Raw genomic sequence first — 11,415 nt, 5'->3', positions numbered from 1 at the left:
ACGGAAGTGGGCGGGCGGGGAGGCGGGGCCGGGCGAGTGCGCAGCCGCGGGCTCCGGCTCGCTCCGCCCTTTCGCTCTCCGGCCTGCCTCACAGCGGGGTTGCGGCTCAGTGCGCCTGGCCTGCGTGAAGCAGAATAGGGAGCGGGGCACTGTGACCGAGGGGCTCTGGCTCAGTGCGCCTGCGCGGCGGAAGCCCTGGCGGGGTGGAGGGGCGGGGTGGATGGCCCCGGCCTGACCCCAAAGAAGCTTAGGGCTCCAGACTGTGGCCCCAGGCGCCGGCGAAATTCCTTTATTTTACGGTAGGGGTGTTGGGGCTGGGTCTCACTGTTGTGGCCCATGTGGGACTGCATAACTCTGTAATCATAAAACTCCCCTAGCCCCAACTGTGATTGAATGTGAGTAAATAGATAAAGATGCTTATTAGTTCCCGGACACTAGATAAGATCTGTATCAGCCATAAGGTCCCAAAGTAAATTACTCAACTCTTTGTTCGAAACTGATCTTCTGGACACCGCTATCTATAGAACAATCTACAAACATCTGCTGACCGTGTCAGCTAACCACTAACCTTTGTTCCTCTTCTGTAAATTTCGCCTGTTAACTTCCCCTGGAACCCCCTATAAAAAGAGCCTCGGACTCTGGGCTAGTCGCCTCTCTAAGCTACTTTGCTTTGGGAGTGCCGTCTGGCCAGACTAAGGTCTGTTTTACTTTCCAACTTGTCCGGTGTGTTCCTTCCCGGGTGTTCTTCGCTGCAGTCAGCTCCTCAAAGCGTTTGGTAAGGCCCTCGGTCTTACACCCAGGATGGCGTGGAACTCTCTTCGAGCCTCCTGCCTCAGCCTGCCTGGTGCTGGGGTCACGGTGTGTGCCATCGCCCCACGCCCAGAGCTCCCTCCACGCGGGCCCGCGGGCGGTGCAGGGTGACCTGCGCCTGGGAGTTCGCCTCGCCCACACGCCCCCAGGCCAACTCCCCTAAGACCTGCCCGCGACCCGGAGACCACCCTGGAGACAGGATGAACTCAGTCCTGGGCTCTGAATCTGCCACTCAGCAAAAGCATGGTTCGTATTTTCTTCTCGCCCAGTCAGGGACTTAAAGCGGTTTTTGCTAAAACAAGAAACAGTGGCTTCATTTGGGCCTATACACATGCAGAACAAAGCCAGGCCTTCATTTGGGTTTTGTGGTACCTGGGATCGAGCTCAGCACCTTGCGCTTGTGAGGCAGCGCGGCGCCACTGAGCTGCATCCCTAGGACATTTTTTCTCCATTACCTCAAAACTTTGGGTCTAAGCTCTTCTCAGCTCAGGCATGCAAGTCTTTAACAAAGGTGGCTAGCCCTGGGTTTATAGGACCTGTCTGAACCCCTTTCTGGACTGAAGACACGGTTGACAGGGACGTTCAACTACAACCGGAGTCTCAGGTACTCCCCCAGGGGTGGCCAGCCTAATGCCCAGCGGGCTGTTTCGATCACTGAAAGCTCTAAATGGTTGCTGTCCCTGCAGCCCAGCAAGACTTCCCCAGGCGGGAGCCATCGTCAGGTGGAGACAGAATCGCCCCTTCCCCAGCTCTAACTGGAACTGCAATCCTGATAACCAGGCCCGGCCCTCCCAGCAAAGCTTCTGGCTTGTGGTTCTGTAGCTAGCAGACCAATCTGATCCTCCCCTCACTTCCTCAGGCTGAAGTCTCTTCCCTATTTTCTCTTACTTTCCTTGTTAACGATGTGGCTCCGTCTTTGTCAGAGCTGTGTCCCCTTTTGTTTCTAGTTCCTCAAGCTAAGGTCTCTTAGTGTTTTCTCTTTCCATTTAAAGCTTTTTGCCTGTAAAATTCATGCCGATTGCCTCAGTTTTAATTTCCATCACCACAGCTGCAGTGTGCTAGCAGATGACACTCACAGTGTCCCAGATGTCCACAGGACATTTTTGAGGATGTATTTCTTTACGTACATCAAGAACATTAAAGACAAACTCTTCTGAGGAAGAGGCGTCCGTGGGGCCGCGTTTGTTGGCTTCGTCCGCTCGTGCTCTTGACTCACCGCTGTTCGATCTGGCCGAGCAATAAGTCGGTCAGGAAGCCACACCGCCACCATGGCTTTTAAAGATACTGGAAAGACACCCGTGGAACCTGAGGTGGCGATTCACCGAGTTAGGATTACCCTCACCAGTCACAACGTGAAATCCCTGGAGAAGGTGTGTGCTGACTTGATCAGAGGTGCCAAGGAAAAGGATCTCAAAGTGAAAGGACCTGTTTGAATGCCTACTAAGACCTTGAGAACCACTACGAGAAAAACGCCTTGTGGTGAAGGTTCTAAGACATGGGATCGTTTCCAGATGAGAATCCATAAGCGACTGATTGATTTGCACAGTCCTTCTGCGATTGTTAAGCAGATTACTTCCATCAGTATTGAGCCAGGAGTGGAGGCTGAAGTCACTATCGCAGATGCCTAAGGCAACTGTTTTAATAAATTGATAAACAGTTGTTAAAAAAAAAGAGACAAACTCAAAATTATCTTCTATTTGTATTACTGAAAGTATCTCTTAAATCCTGAGAGAACCTTGATCCATAGTGTCAGGTCTGACTTATGTTAGTCCTTCACAAACAAACGGGACAAAGCAAACAGGCTGCTCTCAGCAAACAACAGCAGCTTCCTAGTAAATAGGGCAAATGGACTTAAAATGTAGTATAGAACCCCCTGGAGGCAAGAAGTGCAGTAAGTGTGTACACACCTGAGCAGACCGTCCTTGGGCATCCAAGTCATAAGCAGTTCACCCGACTCCTTAGCCCCTTCAATACCTACGTAAGCCTAATTCTTTCCCCAGTTTGTTGCTAATATCTCTGCCGATGTCAGCCCACCCACACACAGATTTGATAAACTCAGGTTTTCCCAGCAGGCTGCTAGAATCTCCTGATTTTTAGTCCCTGTTCACTGGAATAAACTTTCCTTTCAGAGGCCTGGGTGTTTTGGGTTTTTTTCTTGTGGTACTGGGGGTTGAACTCGGGTCCTTGTGCTTGCTCAGCAGGCGGCAAAACCACTGCGATGAATCCCCGGCCCCAGAGGCCTGTTTTTTGACTAGTGGATTCTTTTTTTTTTTTTGACTAGTGGATTCTTTATAACACATGGCCATGGCAGAATGGGGATTTGCAAATTGTTCCTGGAAGAGAGAGGCTTATGTGCTGGCCTGGGGCTGTTACCTGCCCCTGGTCTTGTTCTGCTGCTTGCCCCAGCTGAATTTCTGCCCTGCCCTAACCTTGTTCTCTTCCCAGAGCTCCCTCTTCAGGGACCAGCAGAGACTCATGGGATCTAAAATTGCCGAAGAGTGACCCAGACAACTCTAATCTCATCTGGATCCTGAAGACATACCCCAGTGCCACGGCAGGTGACAGTTGCCGTGACAATGATGGGACCGATTCCTAAAAGGAATGAGAAGAGGCAGCTCCTGAACTCCCAGGAAGCACATGGATATGCCTCCTCCTTAGCCTTTCCCTCCCCTCTCCCAACCAACCCCCAAGGGTAGGAAAGTTGATTTGTGAGTGTATCTCCTTGTATTCTAGGCCAAGAATAAAGGCCTGTTGTTTAATTAGTGCTCAGACTTGTTATTTGTTTTACAATTCCAAGAGGGAAAAAGTTCAGGGTGAACTTGATGACATCCCCTCTATGCCTGTGCAGCCACCATCCGGGCGTAGAAAGAGCGGTGACTGGGATGGACAAGTGATACCTCTGTGGTGGGCTGTGTGCCACCTTTCCCGGGCCACATCCCCTGGCTGCCCCACACCACCGGGACCCTCAGGAGATCACCCCAGTGAGGGGACAGGAGTGGGACAGGGGGCTGTGCAACGCTGTCTTCTCTGCTCCCGCCCTGCGATGGGCTCGAGCAGTTGGAAGTTAGGCTGCTGCTGCTCAGGGCAGTGAGGAGACGCTGCCTGCTGGCCAGGAGGGCACTGTGGGCCTCTGTGTCCTGCACTCCCCAATGTGCAGGGACCTAAGGCGTGCCAAGGTCAAACAAATCTCCAGGAAAACAACTTCCATTTGAGAATAAAGGGATTGTAGCTGGGCGTGGTGGCACACACCTTAATCCCAGCACTCGGGAGGCTGAGAGTTGGAGCCCAGGCTGGGCTATACCGCAAGATTCTGTCTCAAAACAAACAAACAGAAAGACAAAGCAAGCTGTCTCTTTTTTTGTATCCAGAATTGAACTTAGGACCGTGTGGTTGCGGTTGCCCTGCAGGCAGAGGCACCACTGAGCTAAATCCCCAGCCCTAAGCAGGCTGTTTCTTGAGATTGGCCTGGGGGACTTTCCTGGAAGGATCCAGTGACCTGAGGGTTGGCCAATTTTAGATGGAATGACAATGTCTTCATCTCCCAACTTGGTGTCTGCAGTTAGGGAAGCAGGCAGGATGCAGGCTGCCCTCCAACTACTCCCAGGAGAGGCTGTGAAGCTGCACTTGGTCAAATCCCAGCTCTACCTGTTCCCGCAGCAGGCATTCAGCCCAATCAAGGGGCCTCGGTGAGCTTCCGCTGCCACAGCTCCCAGTGGAAGGAAGCAAAAGAGAGCTCAGACTCGGCCTTGGAGCAGGTCAGAGGTCTCAGGTCACGGCCGGTGTGCGCCGCCTGCCCACCACATTAGCCTGCCTCACAGGGCGCAGCAGAAGCCAGGCCCCAGGCACCAGGCCAAGCGTGGCAGGCCTCACCTCCGGGCTCGCCCTCCCTCTCACTCCGCAGGAAGTGACAAAGCTTCAGCCCCCCAAGGCCCGTGGCTCGAGTGCACCACACTCTCCAGGGCAAGCACTCCTCATGGTCACCGGATTCCAGCTCCGACAGGATGCTTGTGACCACAGGGTGGGCCCGGCAGAGAGATTCCAGGTCCCCGAGTGTGGCACAAGCACTGAATTGCAAAGTATACACTTGGTTGTGTTTTGAAGGTCACAAACACCACACACTGCGGATAAACCAGGCACTTAGGGTCACGAGTGAGGAAACAGCTGCGTGTGCTTGGGGCTGGGCCCGGAAGCTCATAGGGTGGAGAGGGCTGAGTTCCTCAACCCACACCGGGCCGACCTGCACTCCTGGAGGACCTTGGGCATTTGTAGACAGTGACCCACACGCAGGGACGCCCACTCCACCCTAAGTTACCGTGTTGTCAGCAGCAGCGTTTAAAATACGCCTGAGGCTTGGGACAATTCGGCAATGCAGAATTTCAAGAAAATAGTTGCTATAGAACAAGTTCCAGTTCTATCCACACAGAAGTCAAAATTTGAAAAAGGGAGAATGGAGTGTGATGTTGATACAGGGTGCGTGATATATGGACCGCCAAATAATATAAGGGAAATATTGCAACTCCCAACCTGCTAGATGTCTGAAACGTGCTCTTTAAAACCGAAGAATGAATTCTGGGAACAGGAGGTCAAGAGTAGGAAGAGCTTAGCCAGGCGTGGTGGCACGCACCTGTAACCCCAGCACGCGGGAGGCTGAGGCAGGAGGATTGCCGAGAGTTCGGGGCCAGCCTGAACTACAAAGGGAGACCCTGCCTCAAAAAACTAAACTCAACCAAAGCCAGTGACAGAGCCACAGCCCACCCATAGGGGAAGGCCCATTTTATAGGTGCAACACCTAAGTGATCCATCCACGGATAAAGAGAATGGCCCGGGCCCGGGGATTCAGTGGTTCCACTGCCTGCCTCGAAAGCAGAAGGTCCCAAGTTCGAACCCTGGTACCAAATAAAATAAACAGGAGGGAAACAAGGGGCCAGGGATTTAGCTCAGTGGTTCTGCCGTCTGCTGCGCAATTGTAAGTTCCTGAGTTCGATCCCTGGTACCAAAAAAAAAAAAGAGTGGCCCAGGCTTATTGTGTTTTTAAAGGCCCTAGGAATTGTTGATTGCATTTCTGTCCGGCAACTGCAGTTTGCATTAAAAGTACAACTTTAAAATTATGTTTTTTCTTGTGTCCTTTTTGCCTGCCCTGCCTCAAAACCCTGGCAGAGGGCCCAGGGTGGGTGACGGCTCTGTCCCCCTGGGCAGCGCATCAGCAGCGGGCTGGTGTAACTGCACTGTGAGGCAGAACTTGAAAGTTAGATTTTTTTTCCCTCCGAAGACGAGTGGCTCACCCAAGTGTTCCCAGCCTGGGGCATAAACAGCTGCCCACCTCCCACCCAAAGTGTGGACAGAAGGTGCTGATCCTGGGGTGAGGCCCAGCCCAGTTTCATTCCCTCAGACAAGAGCAGGAGAGGTGCTTCGCGGTAGGACGAGCGGCCTGACCCCAGACGCTGTCCCTCGAGTAGAAGACCCCACAGGCCTGGATGCTGGAGATGGCGACCCAGGCAAATGGGCCTGTGTCCTCGGAGCCAGCTTTGAGTAAACCCCTGCTCCTTTTACCCAAAGAGATGGCCTCCTTGGATCTGGTCAGCGGTGGGCAAACGAAGCTGTTGTTTGAACCTAGGTGCTGGGAACTCTGGACCGAGCCAGATCCTGTGCGTGCTGTGACCACATGAAGAGGCAGCTGCCTAACACAGAGTATGGAGGGAGGCAAGGCCGAAAATGGGAGAAATAAGACCCACAGTTAGGTCCCTGGCGGTATTACAGACGGCCAAGTTAGGTAGAAATATTATAGGCAGTCAGGCAGGGCCAGGCCCTCAACAGAGTCAGCACGCAGAAGATGAAAACACATTACAACTGTGGCCGGAGACACATCTATTGGACACAGGCCTCGAGATAAAGATGAAATGACCAGGGCTGCATACTTCCCCAAGGACAAGGCACAAGGAAACTCCAGGCCTAATGAAGTCCAGACAGGTGTCAGCCACCCCGGTGACCAAGGCCTCCAGACCCATCGTTTTCTGGAAAAAGTCTTTGTTCTTTGCACGCACCCTTGTTTTGTGCCTTGCTCCCGCACTGGATCACTATTACCTAAGTGGCTATACTTGTAACCTTATTGGTTGTTCAGAGCTGTAACTCACATTGTACCCAGGTGGTTTTGCTTTATAAAACTTCCTTGTAAGTGGGGTCCTCAGCTCCCCATTTGGGGTCCCTCCTGCCTCTCAGGAGCCATCCCCTCAATAAACCTTTCTTACCCTTGACCTCCGTTGTTCCTAGAATTCATTCTTCCGTTTTCAAGAACACAGACTCGGTATATCAGACATCTAACAAGCTGGGAATGATAATATTTCTCTTGTCATTTGGAGGGCCTAGTACTGTAGACAGATAAGTTAATTAGTGGGCTTGTGGGCAGTTAGACAGGGCTGGGCCCAGGAGTTGATGTGAAGAACAATCGAGACATTTTCACTGGAGGTCAGCATTATAAAAAGAGAGAACCGACTCCACCCCGTGCTTTCGCTGGGGATGGACAGCAGTGATTGATATTCTACATAGGCATCAATCACCTGGGGGGGACTGAGACCTCAACCCACCCCTTTCTGGAAATGTGCCTGACCCAGGCCTTCCCGGAAATCCTTGGTGTTCCATGTACCCTTGCTAGCAACTTGCTTCCCCACCTGTTTTGGTTTTCTTTGGTCCGGGGATCGAACTCGGGACCTTGTGCTTTCGAGGCAGGCACCAGAACCACTGAGCTACATCCCCAGTCCATGCTTCCCCATCGGATCCCCATTTAATCAGTGTTACCTAAGCGACTGTACTTGTCATCTTACTAGTTGACTATAGTTTTGTCCCACTTTGTACCCGCCCCACCTCTTGGCTTTGCTATATAAAAATCCCCTAGGAAACAGAGTCCCCCAGGCAACCCACTTTCCGGTCCCCCTTCTGTCTCTCTTGGACAGAAGCTGTCTTTCTCTCAATAGATTTTCCTACTCTTTACCTCCGTTGTTTCTAGAATTCATTCTTTGATTTTAGAGAACTCACATTTCGGATACCTAGCAGGTTTGGGAGTTCCATCTGTTCCCCTATATCACTATTTTACCTCCTATATCATCCCTGTATAGCAAGACACCCCCGCCTTTTAAGGACCCAGTGTTCTAATCACAATCAGCAAGTTGGCCCAGGTGCACTAGGTACAGTGTTGGCCCTGATGAAGTCTTGAAGCCTGTCTTTGAAATGGGGAGGCAAGCCAGGCGGGCAGTGCATTGAATTCTAGCACTGGGGAGGCTGAAGCAGGAGGGTTATGGTACACATGAGGCCAGCCTGAGCTACCTCCTGAGACCTTGTCTCAAGAAAACAAGAAGGAAAAGAAAGGGAAGGGATGGAGAGGGCCATGTGGGGTCTTGTGGCACGGGAGGGAGATGGTCCGAGAGGCCATGGGGTGGGTGTCAGGAGGGTGGGGTTGTGGCTTGGAGTGGATCGGAGGAGGCAGCTCCCCTTGTTTGAGGCCTTGGGGCCGGGTGAGGCCAGCACCTTTGCAGGGCTGAAGGTGAGGCTGACTGGCCGGCCAGCTTTGTCTGAAAAAGGTTTGATTTTCTTCAATCCTTTCTTTTCTTTTCTTTTCTTTTCTCTTCTTTTTGAAATAGGGTCTCACTTTGTAGTGCAGACTGGCTTTGAACTCACTATATAGCCCAGGCTGGCCTTGGACTCTTGGTAATTCTCCTGCCTCAGCCTCGAAAGTGCTAGGATTCCAGGAATGCACCACCACGCAGGGCAGGAATTCATTTTGTTTTTTACTACCGGGGATTGAACTCAGGAGTTTGCACTTTCGAGGCAGGCGTGGTGCCACTGAGCTAAATCCCCAGCCCAGGAATTCACTTTTCGTTTATTTGTTTGTTTGGTACCGGGATCGAACTCAGTCCCTTGTGCTTGTGGAGCAGGTGGTGAAACCACTGAGCTAAATTCCCGGCCCAGGAACTCATTTTTAATAGAAAAAATAAAAGCTAATATTTTCCCTAGATGTGAAAGGGCATGGCCTCACTAAGTCTTTGGCAATTCTATTTCAAAGGTACTTATTTATAAACAGGGTGTCTCAGTCTCTTCCTGTCTCAAAGTAAAGCACTGAGCCTGGGTCAGCTACATGCAGAGAAGGCCACTGCCCACAGCGGCGGGCTGGAAGCCAGGGCACCAGTGCGTGGCCGTAGGTGCAGACCCTTCCTGTGTCCTCTCAAGGCCATGGGAGGAGCGAGCTCCCTTGGGCACCTTTCTGAGAAGGACACTGGCCCCACGCAGTGTGCCAGCTCAGTTAGCATATTCACAGACAGTCAGGACAGCCTGAGCCTGAGTGGATAAGAGGGGACAGCCAACTCAAGTAATGCAGCAAGTTAAACTCAGAAATAAATGTAAAGACGACCCAGGAAAAAGATAAAAAGTTGGGACCAGGAGGGAGAGACAAGTGGGCTTCCTTCCAGGATGAAGGTTCTTAGGCAGAGTAAGCTAAGCCAGCTGCCCGTTCCTCCCTCCCTCCTGCTCTTCTAGGAACATTAGAAATGCAAAATAACCAGTTTCCTTGAACTCAGTTTCTTTGGGAGGAGCAGAGGACTGAGTCTTCTCCTGCCTCTGCTTATTCACATGGGAGCAGGACACAGAGGACAATTTGGACTTCCATTAGGACCTGCTCTGGGGACAGGAGCTATTTCTCTTATTTTGTGATAGCCAACCTGACTCCACTTTGTGCCCCATGCCCATTTCCCCCATTTCACGTAAAGCTGAGTGAATCTGAGTGGTCCTCTCCAGAGCCCTCCCCGCTTGGGAGTCCCTTGGTTGATGCGGATGCAACCCAATTGGTAGAGCAGTCTGCAGCTGTGTGTTGTCTTTATGACCTTGTGAACAGAATACTCCACACCTGTGTGGTATTTTGTTTCAACTAAACTGTGAAACTTCCTAGACCCCCACTAACTTAGCACAGTGCTGCTCCTGTGAAATTCCCCTGCGGCCCCCCTCCTGGAGTCCTCCCCAACTAGAAGAGCTGCTTAAAAGAAACATGCGGCCACTTTCCGGGGGTCGAGAGTTTTTCTATGCTAGCCGCTCTGGACGGCCAGCAATAAAGGACTCGGATTTGGCTCAGAGTGTGAAGATTCTCTATAATCTCGAGATTGAGTATAATGATTTCTAATAAATACCCTCTAATTCCTCCTTTGCCCATTCTTTGAGTTAGTGAGGCTTCGAGCTGTCACCCCCACAGGCGTCCGGGGAGAGCAGGCTGTGCCCTGTGCTCACCCCATCCCGTAGGGAACAGTGGTTTTCCGGCTGTCCCTTGCTCCGAGGGACTCTACTGTGAAGCACATCCTCTCCACCGAGTGCAGGTGCTGAGCAGTGTTAGGCTGAGATCTAAAGTGTCCCCTGGGCTTCCATGTCAGAGGTGGGGCTGTGGAAGGAGACGGGATCATGCATGGGGCACTGCGGTCACCAGTGCGTTAGTCTACTCATCCATTCATAGCTGGACCGCTGTGGGGGAGAGCTGCACTTGGCTCTCAGCTTCCTGCCTGCCATGGGTTGAGCAGTTTTTCTCTGCCTCAGAGCCAACCGAGCATGCACAGACTAACCCTCCTGAAACTGCGTCTTAGTTACTTTCTTGTTTCTCAGACACAGTGCCCAACACCCACAGCTCTAAGGAGGAGAGGCTTCTTTCAGCTCAGCATGTGTAGAGGTCTCAGTCCCTAGCCCACTGGCTCCAAGGCAGGCAGTGTGGCAGAGGGGCCTGCAGAGAAGTAGATCACAGCATGGCAGCGGGAAGCAGAGAGACCGAGGGGGAGCTGGGCCCCCGGCTACGCCCCCAGCGACCCACCTGCCAAAGGAATCCACCTGCCAACTTTGCACTTAACCCCGAACTCATCGGTGCAGAATCCACTGATGAGTGTCACACCTGTGGCTCAGTTGTCTCCCCAAAACCCCACCTGTGAGCACGTGAGGCTTGGGGGACACCCAGATATAACCACAACACCCTGTGAGCCCAAATGAACATCGCCGCCTTTAAATCCCGGGTGTCACGTATCTCGGCCCGGCTGTGGGAGCCTGACCAAGGCAGGAACCACGACTCGGCGTCCTGCCCAGCAAGGAGAGAGCCGTGCTGGACACACAGGACTTACTGAGGACAACGGCCGCCCCCAAAGCGTGCTCAAAAGGCTCAGACTGATAAATAACTTATCACCAAGTAAAAATTACCACCTGTGAATATGTCACTTTAAATCAGGGGCACATCAAAGCTAAACAGAGAAGTCGGGTCCACGCGCTTGCCAGGCACCAGGCCACCCCAGGAGGCAACTCCTGCCCTGGAAACATGACGGAGTAGCCTGGGCACTGGTGCAGCAGTACCAGAGGACCCAGCACCTTCCCAGACCCCCTGGAGTTACAGGTGACCTTGAGGGACTCCAGCTCCCTTTGGGGTGTCACAACACCACCCAGGATTTGGGGCAGAGGATTTGGAGAGGGAGTGGCTCGCATAGCCTACAGGGGAGCGAGGAGAGGCAGCGGGAGCCCCTGTGGGCCGCTGTCCTGGCCCAGGAAGATGAGCAGGACCACGCTGGGCCAGGACGCCACAGAGGCCAGCTTTCCTGGACA

The 11,415-nt window shown here is 52.6% G+C and overlaps 1 long non-coding RNA gene and 1 pseudogene across 1 annotated transcript; both read left to right on the top strand.

Annotated features, from left to right (window-relative positions):
* The first annotated feature begins 11 nt into the window (after positions 1-11).
* LOC110348689 (uncharacterized) lies at positions 12-3,569 on the top strand. Its single transcript, XR_002394153.2, has 2 exons — positions 12-1,056; positions 3,256-3,569. It is a non-coding gene; the product is annotated as an uncharacterized LOC110348689 (long non-coding RNA).
* Positions 1,063-3,248, top strand: LOC106009212 (small ribosomal subunit protein uS10 pseudogene; annotated as a pseudogene).
* Positions 3,570-11,415: the final 7,846 nt, after the last annotated feature.

The sequence above is a fragment of the Heterocephalus glaber genome, unplaced genomic scaffold, assembly GCF_053883595.1.
Source record: "Heterocephalus glaber isolate CG9 unplaced genomic scaffold, H.glaber_assembly_v1.0 deba00000122, whole genome shotgun sequence".
NCBI classification, from domain to species: domain Eukaryota; kingdom Metazoa; phylum Chordata; class Mammalia; order Rodentia; family Bathyergidae; genus Heterocephalus; species Heterocephalus glaber.
This window is presented reverse-complemented; position numbering and strand designations above follow the sequence as displayed.